Genomic DNA, 12632 nt, shown 5'->3' with positions numbered 1-12632 from the left:
CGCGCGCACCCGCTCCGCACCGGCGCGCGGTCCACGGTGGACCGCGGCCCTGCGCCCCGTGCGGCCGGTCCACATGGACCCGGTCCATGCCGCCCCGCGCGCCCCCGGTCCACCATGGACCGGTGGACTGCCCCCGCGCCCCAGTCCACAGCACAGTGCCGTGGACCGGCCATTCACGCGCTGCCACGTGGCCAGGCCGGCCACGGTCCCGCGCGCCCCCTGGCCTTTTTGCGAAAAGGCCCTCGCGTTTCTTCAAAATTAACCCGCCATCCTATGCAGTTTAAAATAATTAAGTTTATGCCATTAGTTTTTGCAGTTTAACCCTTGGCTCGGTTAGAATTTATTTATTTAATCCAAAATGAGTTTTAATTCAGTTTTAATTAGTTTTAATTACGAAAAATAGTTCAGTTTATCTGCAGAAATGCCATTCAACTTGTTTTAGCCATAACTTTTGCGTCGTAACTCCGATTTAGGTGATTCTGGTCGCTATGGTTTCGTTTCGTCGAGTAGATTGCAGTAGTGCAGTTGCTTTCTGTTTTCGCATGCTTTGGTGTACTGTTTCTGATTAAGTTTGTTTGCTTGCATGTATTGTTCCTATGATTGATGATTGTCGTGTATAGCCAACGAGACGTTCGTGAAGGAAGAGGTTCAGGATCCCGCTGAGTTCGAGCAACCCGACTTCGATCAAGGCAAGTGCAGACACCGTTTGATCATTTTGAACCTACTCATTAATGTCATTTACTTTATATGCATGTGTCCAATGAATGCAAACCCTAAGGACATGACTAGCTTTACTTATTATTCCTTGCTCACCTAGGGTTATGTGTTTGGGTAGACTAGGCTATACTAGGTCTGCTTAGCTGCTCTACTCATCTTATACACATGCCTAAACAAGTATTAATCTCTACTTAACTTGATGCTTAAACTGTGCTGAACCTTTGGCCACTGCGGTGATGGCGATGTTGGATGCTTACGAGCATCGTGATGATGGTGGTGACAGGGGGAGCGTGTACCGTTGGTGGTCCGGTTTGCCGGGCGTACCCGTCTCTGCTCTCCGTAAGGACTTAGTCAGGGAGCGGCACCCTAGGACTTACAGTGCAGCTCCAAGCTATATGGCTCTGGCTTGACTAATTAGCAGGACCTCCACTAGTAGGGTGTTACTTTCCGGGTAGGCGTGAGGAAGTAACTTGGGTAATGAATATTAAGTTGTCGGTTGATCGGTACGCCATGGCTATGGGTATCGACTGCCGAGCGCCCCGGCAAAAACTTGCGAGTGGCATCCTATTAGTTGGACCCTGTGAAAGGTCTCGTAGTGAGACCCTGCCTGCTCACCTTGGAAGTGTTTTGGGGAGTCGCGACCCCGGGCAAATGGGAATCACGACTTGGAGTGAACGTGCACACCTCTGCAGAGTGTAAAACTGATATATCAGCCGTGCTCACGGTCACGAGCGGCCCAGACCCTCACTTGATGAGCAAATTGGATTCACTGGTTACTTGGAGATGGACCTTGGCGAGGTTGCTACCTCGTGTTTTGGCAGAATGGCTATTCCGTGTTGGCAGGATTGCTATCCTGTGTTATTATTTGGGGTTAATCCCTGGATTACTATAATAATTAGGATAGTCTTTTAAAAGATGCTAATTACTACTTACACTAATTAAGGGTTGGGTTTATGCTACTCATATTTAGTAATAGGTTCTTCTAATAATAGTCATAATTAAAAGTGATCAACTAAAATGCTACCGCAGTCAAACCAAGTCAGCTTTACCTTGTTTTAAGCCTTACATGTCATTTACTTTCCGTCTGTGCTTGCTGAGTTCGACATGAGCTCACCCTTGCTATAATCATTAAAGGTTGCTCGGACGATCAGGAGTACAATTGTGATTTCCCTGAGGATTACCCTGAGTCTCCCGGTTGTTAGGCTCGTGTGGTTCTACCGTCGACCTTCCTGTGGCAAGGTGGTCCTGCTACGTCGGCGTTTAGTTTCCCCTTTATTTATGGAACAGTTTAGCTTATGTTTCCCCTTCGCACTTTGATAAACTTTTGGCTTGTAATAATGGTACTTTTACTCTCATTTATGTAATTCGTTTGGACACTGTGTTTTGTACCATTGATGATGTCGGTCCATGTGTGTGAATTTGAGATCCTGGCGCACATGTGATTTGGCACCCGAATGCTCTCTTACATCCGGGTGTGACAGAAGTGGTACCAAAGCCGTGTTGACCGTAGGATCACGCAGCCTAGCTAGAAACAGCCGTTTAGATTGTCCCTTTTGGGTGGAATACACCATTGGATCTATTAACTACCTTACTAACCTGTCTCATTAGACTTTATCTATTGGCCTTATCTACTTACTTTTACTAACAAGTTCAGTTTATTCACTTATTTCCTGCATTTATTACCTTGTTATCATTTATAGCTTTCTATTTCTCATATTGCATTTATATTCTTGTTTCAACTTTTACTACTTGTTATTTGAACCTTTCTTTTATACCTTGTCTTTTATTATCATTCTACTCATATTACCTTCTTGTTCCTTGTTTTTCAATTATTACTTGAGTTATATTTTACTTCTGCCTTGACAATAAATTTCATTACCTTGTTTTCACTTTATATCTTCATTACTTGCTTTTATATCTTACCATAAATACCACCAAAGTTCATATTGTCCATCCATTGTATAATCTTGGTTCATCTTCATTACACATACACTTTTACCTTCATTTATGTTATTCATTTATCCATCATTGTCATGATCTATTAACCGTTTCCTGCATGTCTATGATCTTTTGTATAAGTAGATGACTCGCCATCTGACCTGCCGCAAGAGCGTTATTCGTTTCCGCCCCGTTCAAGCCGTGGAGTTCTCGTTGACTGGTCGCGTGGATAACATCGTGTTCCAGCCTAACTAGCACCTTGATGACGGTGATAACCTCCAAGACGCGGAACCCTATGAAGGACAGCAACCACCTCAAGCTCTGGTGGTGCATGGAAGGGCGCCTTGCTGGGCACCTGGAGGAGATGATCCCTTCGGTGATGATGACATGGATGATGATGATGATGATGATGATGAGGATGCACCTGGAGGACCTGGAGGACCTGGAGGACCCGGAGGACCCGGTGGACCTGGAGGACCTGGAGGTCAAGATGGACTTTTTGCTGCTGATGATGGGTGGATTGTGACAGTCTGCACAAGGGATGGTGGAGAGTGTTACTTCCACAGCGAGCTGAAGCGTCTCCTTGACCAGCAGCTGGGACATGGCATGTTCTCAGTGGAGTACCGCAGTGAGCACTGGAGTCACCCAGACTACCCGGCGTACTGGAAGGTCTGGGCACACGTCGGCAGGCCTAACCCGACGTTGAGGGCACTGAGGATCATGTCCATACATGAGGCTGTGGCTGAGAGGTCTACCCAGATGGCGGGCATTAGTGATGCTGCTCGCCAGGCTTTCTACGCATACCGTGATCACTTCTTCGAGGAGATCAGCCAGGATGAGCGCCGCTACTACCCTCGCCGTCGCCGTGGAGAGTTGGCGATGACTATTGCTTCCACCACTGATGAGCAAGACCCCCGCATGCACAGGACTGTCAAGCTGGTGGCGGTCACTAACACCGAGCTCAACAGTTCACTAGTGGAGCTGAAGCAAGTCAGGAAGGAGCTGGACGACGCCAGGAAGAGGATAGCGCAGCTGGAGGCTCAGATCACTGGAGTGCCACCGCCTTCACCTAAGTGGCCTGCTTTCTCTCCGCCCCGTGAAGACCCAGCCTATGGAGATGACAGCGCTCGTACTAATATAGAATAGGAGCTATTCCCAGCTTAGTAATAAATAGTGCCACGCTTAGAACGTTAGCACGATCTTAGTTATGCGAGTCTATTGCTTAGTGGTTTGCTTAGTGTGCTTTGCTTGGTCTGTGTGAGAACTTGATTTATTATTGTGTTAATGGTGTGATTTGGTTCTTTGTAATGGGTGCGATGAGTTGTGGGTTATGTCCACAACGCATCAAGAACAAGATTAAGTATTAAGTTTATTTGAGATAGTTTGGGTTATCATCAGTCTCCTTTATTTGGGCTTTATCATATTTCATATCGCTTTATCTTATCAGTCTTACTCTATCATGATCAGTTCATTATCAATATATTACATCTGTTGTGAGTACTGTGTTTATCAACTGAGAAAGGAAAGTGACTATCAGCTGGTTCATACTTTGAGGAAAGATTATTACATTGCAGTTTACATTACCGCTCAGGTTTACACATATGAACTACATCTGATTTTATTATATTATTTCTATACATCAGATGCCTGTCCACACCAGGAGCAACACCAATGGAGGAAACAATGGGCAGTCCAACAACAACAACAATGATCAGAGCGGGACTAATGCCAACCCTCCTCCTCCTGTGAATCAGCCCATGACCAAAGAGCAGTTGATGACTATGCAGACCCAACTCATGCAAGGGATGGCCCATATTATGAACCACATGCAGCAGAACCAAAATCAGAATCAGAATCAACATCCAGGAGGTAACAATGCGTTTGCCCCACCTAGGGACAAGCGTGGAGAGTTCATGAAGGGACGTCCACCGTTCTTCTCTCACTCAGCTGATCCTATGCAAGCTGAGGATTGGCTTAAGGCAGTAGAGAAGCAGCTGGTCATTGCTCAGTGCAATGACAGGGAGAAGGTTCTGTATGGCTCTGGGCAGCTTCAGGGAGCCGCACAGGACTGGTGGGATTCATACTGCTTTGCACATCAGGACCCGGATACTATCACTTGGGATGAGTTCAAGGCCGCCTTCAAGACTCATCATGTGCCTGCTGGATTGGTGAAGTTGAAGAAGAAGGAGTTTCTGTCTCTGAAGCAGGGCTCCATGACAGTTTGTGAGTACCGTGACAAGTTCACTCAGTTGTCGCGGTATTGCCCCAATGAAGTGGAGAATGATGAAGACAAGCAAGATCACTTTCTGGAAGGTTTGAATGATGGTCTGTCCTACATGATGTCGAATGTCAAGTATGCCAGTTTCCAGGAGATGGTGGACAGGGCATTGGTGCTTGAGAGCAAGCGCCGTAAGATGGAGGACAAGAAGAGGAAGTATAACTCCTCTCAGCAGCAGGCTGGTGCCAGTCGTCCCCGTTACAACAACCAGCAGGGCCCTCAGTCTCGCCCTGCATATCAGTCTGGTAACCAAGGACAGCAACAGAATGTCAGGTACAGCAACCAGAGTCAGCAGACGAGCCAGCGCTACAACAACAACCAAGTGCAGCGCCCCGCTAGTCAGGCGCCTCGCCAGAATGCCCCAGCACCATGAGGCTCTCGCCAGAACTCCAACATTGTCCCAGTGAAGCCCAATGTCAACCCCACCCTCACTGGAAATACCTGCTTCAAGTGTGGTCAGCTTGGACACTACGCGAATGCGTGCCCCCAGAGGCAGAAGAATAACAACAACAATGGAAGGGTGAATCATGTGAAGCTGGAAACTGCTGAGGAGGCTCCAGATGTGGTAGTTGGTACGTTCCTTGTCAACTCTTGCCCAGCTACTGTTTTGTTTGATACTGGAGCATCACATACTTTTATAAGTGCACAGTTTGTTGAGAAACATAGTATAGCCACCTGTACCATGCAAAACACCATGATAGTTAAATCACCTGGGGGAAAGATGCATACTAATACCTTGTGTCCGGGAATGAGCATTAAAATAAGGGGGGTAGATTTTCCTGTCAATCCTATTGTGTTGGGTTCAGAAGGTTTAGATATGATATTGGGAATGAGATGGTTGTCCAAGTTTAAGGGTACTATTCAGTGTGCTGAGAAGACAGTGGCTCTAACAGCACCTAGTGGGAACAGAATTGAGGTCAGAGTTTCTATGTCACCTAGCAGTGAAGGAAAAGTTTACCATGTGAGCAGTGGGTCAGTAGAAGATATTCGAGTCGTGAAAGAGTTCCCTGATGTGTTCCCAGAGGATTTGCCAGGTATGCCACCTGAACGTGAGATTGAATTTGTTATTGATTTATTACCTGGTACTGCACCCATATCTAAGAGACCTTATAGAATGGCTGTTAATGAGTTAGAAGAACTTAAGAAACAACTAAGGGAGTTACAGTCTAAGGGGTATACCCGTCCTAGTTCCTCACCTTGGGGAGCTCCAGTTATCTTTGTAGAGAAGAAGGATGGGACACAGAGGATATGTGTAGACTATAGGTCTTTGAACGAGGTCACAATTAAGAATAAATACCCTTTGCCTAGAATAGAGGACTTGTTTGACCAGTTGAAAGGAGCTTGTGTGTTTTCCAAGATAGATCTGAGGTCAGGTTATCACCAGTTGAGGATTAAACCCAGTGATATTCTAAAGACTGCTTTCACCACTAGATATGGACTTTATGAGTATACAGTTATGTCTTTTGGGTTAACTAATACTCCAGCTTACTTTATGTATCTGATGAATAAAGTTTTTATGGAGTATTTGGATAAGTTTGTGGTAGTCTTTATTGATGATATCTTGATCTACTCCAAGAATGAGGAAGAACATGAGGAACACCTAAGACTTGTGTTGCAGAAATTAAGGGAACATCAGCTCTATGCCAAGTTGAGTAAGTGTGACTTCTGGTTGAAGGAAGTGTCTTTTCTTGGTCATGTCATTTCAAATGGTGGAGTTGCTGTCAGTCCGAAGAATGTGGCAGATGTTCTTAAGTGGAGTCCGCCTCAAACTATTGGAGAGATCAGAAGCTTTCTTGGAATGGCTAGTTACTATCGGAGATTCATTGAAGGATTTTCCAGTATTGCCAAGCCCATGACTGCTTTGTTAGAGAAGGGTAAACCATTCAAGTGGAATGAACAGTGTCAAGCTAGTTTTGAGGAGTTGAAGAAGAGGTTGACTACTGCACCAAATCTGACTTTGCCTGATGTGACTAAAAGTTTTTCTATCTATTGTGATGCTTCCAGGCAGGGTTTGGGATGTGTATTGATGCAAGAGGGAAAAGTGATTGCCTACGCATCTAGACAGTTGAAGAAACATGAGGGGAATTATCCAACTCATGATCTTGAGTTAGCAGCTGTGGTCCATTCACTGAAGATCTGGAGACACTATATTCTGGGTCATAAGTGTGATATCTACACGGATCACAAGAGTCTGAAATACATCTTCACTCAGAATGACTTGAACCTAAGACAGAGAAGATGGTTAGAATTGATCAAGGACTATGAACTGGAGATTCATTACCACCCTGGCAAAGCTAATGTAGTTGTTGATGCTCTAAGTAGAAAGAGTCAAGTGAATATGTTGGAAGCCACGGAGTTACCGATGGAACTACTGGCAGAATTTGAGTATCTCAATTTAGGATTTGTTGCTAACACCCAAGGTACTTTCATGGACATAGAACCAACTCTTGAGCAAGAGATCAGAAGAGGTCAGAAAGAGGATGAAGAGATCAAAAAGATACTTAAGCTGATAGAGGAAGGTAGAGCACCTGGATTCAAAGTTGATCAAGAAGGGATTGTTTGGCACAAGGACCGATTGTGTGTGCCTAATATTCAGAGAATAAAGGATGTGATACTGAAGGAGTGCCATGAATCTGCTTACTCTATTCATCCAGGAGGTACTAAGATGTACCAGGACTTGAAACAAAACTATTGGTGGCCTGGTATGAAGAAAGATATTGGTGAATATGTGGCATTGTGTGACACCTGTCAGAGAGTGAAAGCGGAACATCAGAGGCCAGCAGGGTTGTTGCAACCGTTGAAGATACCTGAGTGGAAGTGGGATGAGATCAGCATAGACTTCATAGTGGGATTGCCGAAAACTCAACGAGGTTATGACTCAATATGGGTTGTAGTAGATCGATTGACCAAGGTAGCTCATTTCATACCGGTCAGAACTAACTACCGTGGAGTTCAGTTAGCAGAAAAGTATATGGAACGAATTGTGTGTCTGCATGGAGTTCCTAAGAGGATTGTGTCTGATAGAGGTATACAGTTTACATCAAAGTTTTGGGAGAAGTTACATGATGCTTTGGGAACCGAGCTCAGATTCAGTACTGCTTATCACCCTCAGTCCGATGGTCAGACAGAGAGAGTCAACCAGATAGTAGAGGATATGCTCAGGTCTTGTGCTTTACAGGATGGGGATAGTTGGTATGCTAGTTTGCCCTACGCTGAGTTCTCCTATAACAACAGTTATCAGATTAGTCTTAAGATGACTCCTTTTGAAGCCTTGTATGGAAGGAAGTGTAGGACTCCATTGTTCTCGAACCAGACTGGTGAAAGGCAAGTGTTCGGCCCGGATTCATTGAGAATAGCCGAAGAAAGAGTTCAGTTCATCCGACAGACTCTGAAGGCAGCTCAGTCTAGACAGAAGAGTTATGCTGATGTGAGACGAAGGGAACTTGTATTTCAGGCAGGTGATTATGTATACCTGAAAGTGTCTCCGATGAGGGGTCTAAAGAGGTTCAATGTCAAGGGAAAGCTAGCTCCAAGATATGTTGGTCCTTTCAAGATTTTGGAAGGAAAGGAGAAGTGGCTTATGAGCTTGAACTGCCTGTTAGTTTATCCAACGTGCACAATGTTTTCCATGTCTCCCAATTCAAGAAATGTTTGAGAGTGCCTGAGGAACAGTTGCCACTAGAGGAACTGGATTTACAGGAGGATCTAACTTATGAAGAGAGTCCTATCAAAGTTCTAGACACAACAGAGAGAATTACCAGGAGTAAAACTAACAGGATGTGTAAAGTACAATGGAAACACCATTCTGAGGAAGAGGCAACCTGGGAAAGAGAAGATCTGAAATCCAAATACCCTCATTTATTCTCTGGTTCATCCTAATCTCGAGGACGAGATTCTTTTAAGGGGGGTAGGTTTATAACACTCCAAATTTTTTGAAATTCAAATTTAGTTTAAATTTGATTTAATTTTGGCTCAATTTGAATTTTTGGGAAATATTAAATAATTTACAAAATTAAATAAAATTAAATATAAGGTAGAAAACTTGTTCGTATGCACTCATGCCGCTGCATTTATTTTTGTTTGATTTGTTTGCTGGTGCTTGTATTTATTTTTGTTGCAAGAAAGAAAATTTAGTAGAAACTGTCTCTGTTTAAAAAAAAAAAGGGGAGAGCCCCCACCTGGGCCGATTCTCGGCCCAGCCCCCCCGCGCGCGCCCCCCCGTTCTCCCCGCACGGCCCATCAGCGGCCCAGCCGCAGAGCCCGCGGCGCCCCCTGCCCCTGCCCCCGCCTGCAGCCGCTGACGCGTGGGCCCCGCAGGTGGGACCCACCGTCGTCCCCAACCTCCCGTCCGAAACGGACGGGGAGTCCGCGCCGCCACCCCGGCTTCCGAGCCGCACGCGCGCCCCGAGGTTCACCCGAGCCTATTTAAGGCGTCCCTCGGCCGCCCGCAACCCCCCCTAAACCCTAGCCTCGCTCCCGAGCCGCCGCGTGTTCGTTTCGCCGAAAACCGCGCCGCCGCCGTCGCACTCCTCTCCGCGCTGCCGTTTTCGCGAAGGTGAGCAGCGCCCTGGCTTCGCCTCGTCGTGCCGACCCTGCCAACGCCCTCGGCACGCTCTCCCGAGCCCTGTAGCGCCGCCGCCGGGAGCTCCGGGCGGCGCCAATGGCGCCACCGCCGCCCGCCGGCCGCCCCTGCGCGCGCACCCGCTCCGCACCGGCGCGCGGTCCACGGTGGACCGTGGCCCTGCGCCCCGTGCGGCCGGTCCACATGGACCCGGTCCATGCCGCCCCGCGCGCCCCCCCCGGTCCACCATGGACCGGTGGATTGCCCCCGCGCCCCGGTCCACAGCACAGTGCCGTGGACCGGCCATTCACGCGCTGCCACGTGGCCAGGCCGGCCACGGTCCCGCGCGCCCCCTGGCCTTTTTGTGAAAAGGCCCTCGCGTTTCTTCAAAATTAACCCGCCATCCTATGCAGTTTAAAATAATTAAGTTTATGCCCTTAGTTTTTGCAGTTTAACCCCTGGCTCGGTTAGAATTTATTTATTTAATCCAAAATGAGTTTTAATTCAGTTTTAATTAGTTTTAATTACGAAAAATAGTTCAGTTTATCTGCAGAAATGCCATTCAACTTGTTTTAGCCATAACTTTTGCGTCGTAACTCCGATTTAGGTGATTCTGGTCGCTATGGTTTCGTTTCGTCGAGTAGATTGCAGTAGTGCAGTTGCTTTATGTTTTCGCATGCTTTGGTGTACTGTTTCTGATTAAGTTTGTTTGCGTGCATGTATTGTTCCTATGATTGATGATTGTCGCGTATAGCCAACGAGACGTTCGTGAAGGAAGAGGTTCAGGATCCCGCTGAGTTCGAGCAACCCGACTTCGATCAAGGCAAGTGCAGACACCGTTTGATCATTTTGAACCTACTCATTAATGTCATTTACTTTATATGCATGTGTCCAATGAATGCAAACCCTAAGGACATGACTAGCTTTACTTATTATTCCTTGCTCACCTAGGGTTATGTGTTTGGGTAGACTAGGCTATACTAGGTCTGCTTAGCTGCTCTACTCATCTTATACACATGCCTAAACAAGTATTAATCTCTACTTAACTTGATGCTTAAACTGTGCTGAACCTTTGGCCACTGCGGTGATGGCGATGTTGGATGCTTACGAGCATCGTGATGATGGTGGTGACAGGGGGAGCGGGTACCGTTGGTGGTCCGGTTTGCCGGGCGTACCCGTCTCTGCTCTCCGTAAGGACTTAGTCAGGGAGCGGCCCCCTGGGACTTACAGTGCAGCTCCAAGCTATATGGCTCTGGCTTGACTAATTAGCAGGACCTCCACTAGTAGGGTGTTACTTTCCGGGTAGGCGTGAGGAAGTAACTTGGGTAATGAATATTAAGTTGTCGGTTGATCGGTACGCCATGGCTATGGGTATCGACTGCCGAGCGCCCCGGCAAAAACTTGCGAGTGGCATCCTATTAGTTGGACCATGTGAAAGGTCTCGTAGTGAGACCCTGCCTGCTCACCTTGGAAGTGTTTTGGGGAGTCGCGACCCCGGACAAATGGGAATCACGACTTGGAGTGAACGTGCACACCTCTGCAGAGTGTAAAACTGATATATCAGCCGTGCTCACGGTCACGAGCGGCCCAGACCCTCACTTGATGAGCAAATTGGATTCACTGGTTACTTGGAGATGGACCTTGGCGAGGTTGCTACCTCGTGTTTTGGCGGAATGGCTATTCCGTGTTGGCAGGATTGCTATCCTGTGTTATTATTTGGGGTTAATCCCTGGATTACTATAATAATTAGGATAGTCTTTTAAAAGATGCTAATTACTACTTACACTAATTAAGGGTTGGGTTTATGCTACTCATATTTAGTAATAGGTTCTTCTAATAATAGTCATAATTAAAAGTGATCAACTAAAATGCTACCGTAGTCAAACCAAGTCAGCTTTACCTTGTTTTAAGCCTTACATGTCATTTACTTTCCGTCTGTGCTTGCTGAGTTCGACATGAGCTCACCCTTGCTATAATCATTAAAGGTTGCTCGGACGATCAGGAGTACAATTGTGATTTCCATGAGGATTACCCTGAGTCTCCCGGTTGTTAGGCTCGTGTGGTTCTACCGTCGACCTTCCTGTGGCAAGGTGGTCCTGCTACGTCGGCGTTTAGATTCCCCTTTATTTATGGAACAGTTTAGCTTATGTTTCCCCTTCGCACTTTGATAAACTTTTGGCTTGTAATAATGGTACTTTTACTCTCATTTATGTAATTCGTTTGGACACTGTGTTTTGTACCATTGATGATGTCGGTCCATGTGTGTGAATTTGAGATCCTGGCGCACATGTGATTTGGCACCCGAATGCTCTCTTACATCCGGGTGTGACACAAACCATGCAACTATCTTGCACCGAAACTAATACTATCTCCAACTGGGCCGAAGCGAGATTCCATATGATACACTTCATCTAGTAGTTCCATCGGATGCATCTACAGTTCCATCGGATTTGTCTGAAATGATTTCTGAGCATATGGTATGTTCCATACAAACCGTGCACCTATCTTGCATCAAGATTAGAACTATCTCAGAACAGACAGAACCAAGATTCCACTTGAGCCTCTTCACCAAGGGGTACCATCGTGTGCGTCCAATATAGTTTCTTAGCCTATGGTGCATTAGGCACAAACCGTGTACCTATCTTGCACCAAAACTAACACTATCTCCAAAGAGATCGAAGTGCGATTCTATATGACACACGTCATCTAGGAGTTCTATTGGGTGGGTCCAAATATATTTTGAAGCATATGGTACGTTCCATACAATTCATGCACCTATCTTGCATCAAGATTAGCACTATCTCTAAACAAAAGCAAACTGAGCTTCCACTTGAGCCCCTTTACCCAGGAGTATCATCGGGTGCATCCAAAATGGTTTCTTAGCCTATGATGCATTTGGCACAAACTGTGTACCTATCCTGCACCAAAACTAACTCTGTCTCTAAACAGACTGAAGCGAGATTCCATATGACACATGTCATCCAGGAGTTCTATTGGGGTGCGTCCAAATAGATTTCTTAGCATATGGTATGTTCCATGCAAACCGTGCACCTATCTTGCATCAAGATTAGCACTATCTCCAAACAGATCGAACCGACCTTCCACTTGAGCCTCTTCACCTAGGAGTATTATCGGGTG

Source organism: Sorghum bicolor, chromosome 8 (assembly GCF_000003195.3).
Source record: "Sorghum bicolor cultivar BTx623 chromosome 8, Sorghum_bicolor_NCBIv3, whole genome shotgun sequence".
Lineage (NCBI taxonomy): Eukaryota > Viridiplantae > Streptophyta > Magnoliopsida > Poales > Poaceae > Sorghum > Sorghum bicolor.
The sequence above is the reverse complement of the archived record's forward strand: the minus strand, read 5'-3'. Positions refer to the sequence as shown.